Below are 6,000 nucleotides of genomic sequence, written 5' to 3'. Positions count from 1 at the left end.
ACCACACTAAATCCACTTTTAAGCAGCTGGTGCCAGGCGGAGGGCTGGGAGCCGTCACCCCTGTTGCTAAACCTCACAGACACCGAAACTAAGGCCCGAGCCCGGAGGCACCGGGGGCTGCCAGCGCTGGGAGGTACCGGGGGTCCTCGACCCTGCACCGGGCTCTGCCTTGAGACGTCCCTGGCCTTGAACCCCAGGGGCCTGGCCCCACGCTGCGGAGAGCGCTGCGGCCTGCGGAGAACTCTGGCCCCAGAGGGGAGCGGGAGGACCGCGGCGGCCCCTGCGGACACCCGAGAGTCCCTCAGCCGGGCCCCCGGCCCCGGCGCTGCCTGGCGCGGCGGAGCTGCCGGTGCCTGGCACGGCGCGGCCCTCCCCGGCGGGCTCGGGCCCGACCCGCTCCGCCCCGCCCCGGGCAGGGATTGGCGCGGCCGGCGCGGCTCCTCCCGCCGCCGCGGCTGGGCGCAGGGGATCCGGCCGCGCCGAGCCCAGCCTGGCGGCTCCGCGCAGCTCGCCGCCGGGACGCCCCCTCCTCCCCGCGGGAGCGCGGCCGGCTCCGCTCCGGGTAGGCTTCTGGCGGCGCGGCGGGACCGGGGACTGGGGGAGGGGGACGACGGGCCGGCCGCTCGGCTCGGGGCCGCGGGCCGGGGCGGGCAGGTGGGCGGCGAGCAGGCCCCGCACGCACCGCCCGCTCTCCCGGCCGGCCATGGCGGCTCCGGGGGCCGCCGAGGGGCCGCTGGCCGCCCGCCGGCAGGGGCTGCGCGGCGCCGGGCCCCGCGGAGCGCAGCGGGCCTCTCCGCTCCCGCCTGCCAGCCGCCCTCTCCCGGGTTTATTTTATCTTGTTCCCGGTGCTCCGCTCCCCGTGCTGGAGGTGGGGGGTTGGTATTTCGCCTTCCCCTTGTGCCCCCTCCGCTGGCAGCGCTCCCGGGGCCTTCCCGCCTCCCGGCGGGTCTGACAGCCCGAGCCCGCGGCCGGGGCGCTCCGGGGTGCCGGTCCCGGCCCCGCTCCCCCGGGTGCGGGTCGCGGATCGTCTCGGCTCCTCCGCGGTTGCGTAACGCGATCGTCCCGCGGGGCCGGCCCACGCGGGGCTGCGGGCGCGGGGGTCGCCCCCACCCCGTGTCGTGGTCTCTTCGTGGGTCTGCGAGCGAGCACACGGGTTTTTATTTCTTAAGAAAACAGAAACCAGCCAAAAAAAACCCAACCAAAAAGCCTTACGTCTTTTTATTTTTCTTTTCCCCAATTTTGGTCCTCTGAGCACTGTCACTTCCTGCTGGTGTTTTTCTGCACGACTTACCCCGTGCTTCGTACATCTGTCAGCCTTTCAGGGGAAGGATTGTGAAGCTCGGTAAACATAAACAGTGATCCAAAAATAAAGCTTTAATCATCAGTAGATATTGCAGATAATACTTCTAATAATGCATTCGCGGGGGATGGTGTAAGAACGTAAGGAGAGGTTAAAAGTACAATTACGGTGGAAGTGATTTCTGCTCAAAATTACTTCCTCCGAGGCCTTACTCGAAACAATAAGCACAGCTTTTAATTTCTTCGGTAAACCGATGTTATTGACTTGTGCCGACTGGCTTCCAGTTGGAAAAATATCTCCTTTTATCAGCCAGAGAAGCGAGTCTGACGCTTGTCCGGCGAGGTGCTTCGTATAACACCCAGCAGCAGCGTACGTCTCAGTTTGAAATAACCAGGTGGGATGGAGCTGGAAGGCTCAGCTCGGGCTGTAGAACCCACCTGCGAGGCTGCGTGCATCCCCAGTGCTTCGCCTGCAGCTCTCTGCGCTATCTTGGCCGTGCCACGGCTCTCGGGATCCAGTTTTGGTAGCTCGAGATATGCGGGTTGGCTTTGAAACCGGTTCACGTGGGGCACGGACTCGAGCCGTGAGTCTTAATGGGTGTTTGCGTAGTGCTTTGGGTTTTCTCGGATGAAAGGTTTTACATAATTACCCATTATAATTGTCTGTCACCCCGAGAGAAGAGCCAAAGCAAAAAAAACCCAAGCGTGGAGGTAGGCGGTTGTTTTGGAAGTCCAAAGTCTGAACCTGTAGGTTGTTAATGTTGTTACTGCTTAACGTGGAGGCAGCAAAATGATTGACTAAAAAAGAAAATGATAATAATTTAGTTCTGTTCTCCTTTTGAGCCATTTGAAACGCGTCGTCCGGACAAATGACACCCTGCTTACATTTCAGCTACTTGCTCTTCAGTGCCCTGAAGAATTCCTAATGCGACTCCAGTTGCACCAGCATTGCATGTGGTGTGTTGTTTTTTGGGATTTTTTTTCCCCTTGAAATCTTAACTGGAAGCCCTTTACAGTGTTTTGATTCCTTTTTAATAAATGGCTAATCCCTTGCTGCAGGGGATGGGAGTGTTTTGAATGCGGCGTTTTTGGGTCCTTTGGGGAGGGGGAAGGGAGTGCCTCGTCTTGCTTTCCAGCAGCCACCCGCCTTCCCCAGCCCGACTGAAAGAGCCTCATTGACTGTTTTTGAAGGTAACATGCTCCATTCTCCTCTTGCATGCTAAAAACCATAAATTTGCTGGAGCGCAGAGCCTTTGAGGGGAAGAAATGGAATGTCGAGGAGCCTGGGCTTCATCACGAGCAGCCTGGTAACAAAGGAGGTGTCTGTTAATTGCATCGCGCTTATCAAAATCTCCCCCCCCCGCCTCGTGACAAAGTTCCATTTGAACAGGTGTGAAACATTGTGGGATTTGATTAATGCCAGCGTTTTAAAATCATCTTGCGCGTTCTGTATGACTAAGTCATCTTCTTTCGTATTCAATTGGAGAGCGAGCAGAGGTTTGGAAGGACGCTGCGTGCGTTCCCCTTGCTCTTTAAAATCTTTTCTCCTTTTAGATAAGGATCGTGAAGAAGCGTGAGTGACTTGTCAAGCTGCAACTGCTTTTTTTTTAATTTTTAAGAGGCATATAAACCATCTTTCTGTGTCCCTTATAATTAGAAGCTCGTCTCGTAGCGTGCTGCAGCATTGGTGAGCTCTCCACTGGCTTCCCCTGCCATGAAGGGCTGCGGTTTTGGGGTGTGGAGGTGCCCAAATCAATTTCTAGTGCCGTGAAGTTGAATACTGCGTAGTAGGTGGACAATACTACCTGGGTACTAACTGTCCCTTAGGTTCCAAGCATCAACACATTCCTTATGATTTGTTATTTTCGCTTCTCACTGCCCTGTAGTGTCATGAAACAAGCGATTTTGTATAATACCCAAACAGTGGTTGCTTTATTACCAGCAGATATGGCAATTTTCAGTATTCCTGTCCTAGGTTTGATACCCGGTTTCAGAGAACACGGCAGCTTTCCTTGTAGCCGGTAGTTGAGCTTGTAAATAAAACATAGGACTGATCCTAAGCCTATGATCAAAGATAATGTAGCATTGGGACCAATAATCTCTTTTGTCCCTGTTGTTTCTTTTGGCTCCTGTGGATTATTTGGCCATCGGATGTGTCACTAACTGGTCCTGTCCATACATTTAAGTTTTTTGAAGGAGATCTTGGTTCAGTGATGGACTTGTTGGCGATGGGCAGGTTGGACGTTGGCGATGGGCAGGTTGGACGTTGGCGATGGGCTGGTTGGACGTTGGCGATGGGCTGGTTGGACGTTGGCGATGGGCAGGTTGGACGTTGGCGATGGGCTGGTTAGAGATGGACTTGCCAGCTCCGGGAGCTCTGCAGTAAGGAGGATGCAGGAATGTTGCTGTGGTATGCGTGGCTGCTCAATTCTTATTTATACCATATTTTACTGGTTTTGTTTTTGAAGCTATTTTAATTTTATTAACTTATTTAACTTAACATCTATTAAAATCAGCGTAACAGACATTTGACCTTTTTTTAATGTCCTTATTTTTTTTTCCACGTCTAAATATGAAGCAGGATAGTCGCCCATACATAGTGCAGATTCTGGCTGTAGTTGTGGGATTTGTATTTGGGGAATTTGTGTTTATTCCCCAAATAGGTTGCCTTGCCTTGTTGTGCGAAGGGGAATATCTGCCCCGTCACTTGCTAATCCTGCTCTTGCAGTTTTATGCCTAGAGCGTTACTTGAGCTGTGTTTACCACTGGAGACGTGGAGGTTGGTTTTAATGGAGCTATTTTGGGTATCAAACGCAGAGAAATCGCAGCAGGACTGGCTGGTACAGCGTGGACCTGTGTGACTCCCAGTAATGGCACTTAGGCAGCCAGTTCGGGGTAAATTGGGGTGTTTGCAGCGTCATTGCAATGAGTGTCCCAGGCAGGTAGATTAAATATAGCTCAGGTATGCATAAACATGGCGCTATTGCACCTGGTGTTGCAGCGCAGAGATAATACAGATGTTTACATAGATCACCTTCCTACACATCCCAGGTTTGACTACATGGGATAGTGAGTTGCTGCTGGGCAGCCACATCATCACTTGATGCTGTTTTGAGAGGGAAAAATACACTACGGAGGGATGCATAAATGTCAGCTTTTTAAAATATAAATATATCATTAAGAAATGGCTGACTGGTATTGCGGGGTGCAGAAAATACTGCTATTTTCCATGTGATTTTTTTATTTTTTGTTAAAAAGAGCTTTACAAGCTGCTTTGTCTGCAGTTCATAGCCAAGTAATGGCATTTAGGTAGCATGGAGGCTGAATTTCTGCCAGTTAAAATCTTGCTGCCCTAATGTGCCGTTCAATACAGTGCTTGGAAGCTGATGTACAATGTTCTTCTGCCTTGCAGCAAAACAACCAGTGATTAAAAATTCAGCAGATATTGCGGTTCACGTAACTACTTGTTCTTGCATCATTCAGGTCATATCGCACAATTAATGTTGCTAACGCTCGATCTGCCTTTTTTTTTGTTGTTCTAAGAATGGAAATTATCTGAACTACCATGGGATTTACGGAACTGTTTTGGCAGGAACTGGGCTATGCAAAGCAAGTTATTCAGGACTGTTTTCATCCTTCCCTTAACTTGGAGAATCTCCTTTTGAATTCTCAAATATTACTTGTTTGTGCCAGGCAGGGCTTTATTTTTTTGCAGCTTTTCTCACTTTAAAAATCAAAGTGTTTTCTTTTGAGTGCTTTGAGATAAATGAGACTCCTTAGTAGCAAAGGGGTGGTGGGGAGGAAAGAGCACCATAGGTATAAGTGCTTGCTTTCATACTTAAACTCACTATTTCATTTGGCCACGGGAGTATTTTCATATGAGAATTCTCGTCTTGTTTCGGGCAGGGTTTTTAGTGCTTTCAGTACATCTACTTTTAATTTTCACCATTTTGGTTAATAGTATTTAATCCAGTGTGTCACTGACTCCAATTAGAATTGAGCTTCACTTTCCTCTCTGTGTGTCCCTTTAATTATCTAGGTTTTTAGCTGTGATTTTGGTTGACCTCCCTGCACCTTCTCAGCACCACAGATACTCTCAGGAGAAGGTTGGATGCTCTTAGGTGGGTGCACCCGAAATTGGGTGCGTGCATTGACGTACATCTTAATGGATCGTGCTGCTATAAGCATGATATAAATAAAATACCAAGGTTAAGTCAGGCAAAACTGACAAGTTGCTGGCACTTTCAGTGTCTTTGAGAGTAACTTGGTGTGCACTTAAACTAAATTCAGAATTTGGAACACAAGTGGAGTATTTTGGTCAAGGGCACACACAAGGTTCAACCGTTGCTGCGGATAACAGGAGACTCTGTTTAATTACGCATGAAGTGGCGAATCAGTAATAAGAATGGAAAAGGTGGATTTATATGTTGCAGTGTATTATATATAATACGTGATGGAGACGCCTGTAAACCACGTTTTGGAGAAATAATGGGCAGAAATTGGAGACTTTCAGTTGATGCGCGTTGTTTGAACTTGCAGCTTGGATGGCTTTTTGTGATCTGTCGATTAGCACATCAAGAGGATGTCTCTTCAGTCAGGGCAGACATTTTTCTTTGGAAAAACCCGTTCAGACTATTAACACTAATAAACTTTGAGAGAACTTGTTTCAGCTAAATTGTTGGCAGATAGTCAATTAGTTTG

At 50.1% G+C, this 6,000-nt stretch overlaps 1 protein-coding gene across 5 annotated transcripts in view; it reads left to right on the top strand.

Moving 5' to 3' along the window:
* The first annotated feature begins 409 nt into the window (after window positions 1-409).
* The window catches only part of FBXO34 (F-box protein 34), a 43,849-nt gene continuing 38,258 nt past the window's right edge, over window positions 410-6,000 (top strand). For 3 of the 5 annotated variants that reach the window (XM_065063145.1, XM_065063148.1, XM_065063146.1), the window contains exon 1: window positions 410-562. The gene's annotated coding sequence lies outside the window, so the exon portion shown is untranslated. The remainder of the gene's footprint in view (window positions 563-6,000) is intronic. The other 2 variants (XM_065063147.1, XM_065063149.1) reach the window with 2 other exon arrangements.

The sequence above is a fragment of the Columba livia genome, chromosome 5 (assembly GCF_036013475.1).
Source record: "Columba livia isolate bColLiv1 breed racing homer chromosome 5, bColLiv1.pat.W.v2, whole genome shotgun sequence".
Classification (NCBI taxonomy): domain Eukaryota; kingdom Metazoa; phylum Chordata; class Aves; order Columbiformes; family Columbidae; genus Columba; species Columba livia.
This window is presented reverse-complemented; position numbering and strand designations above follow the sequence as displayed.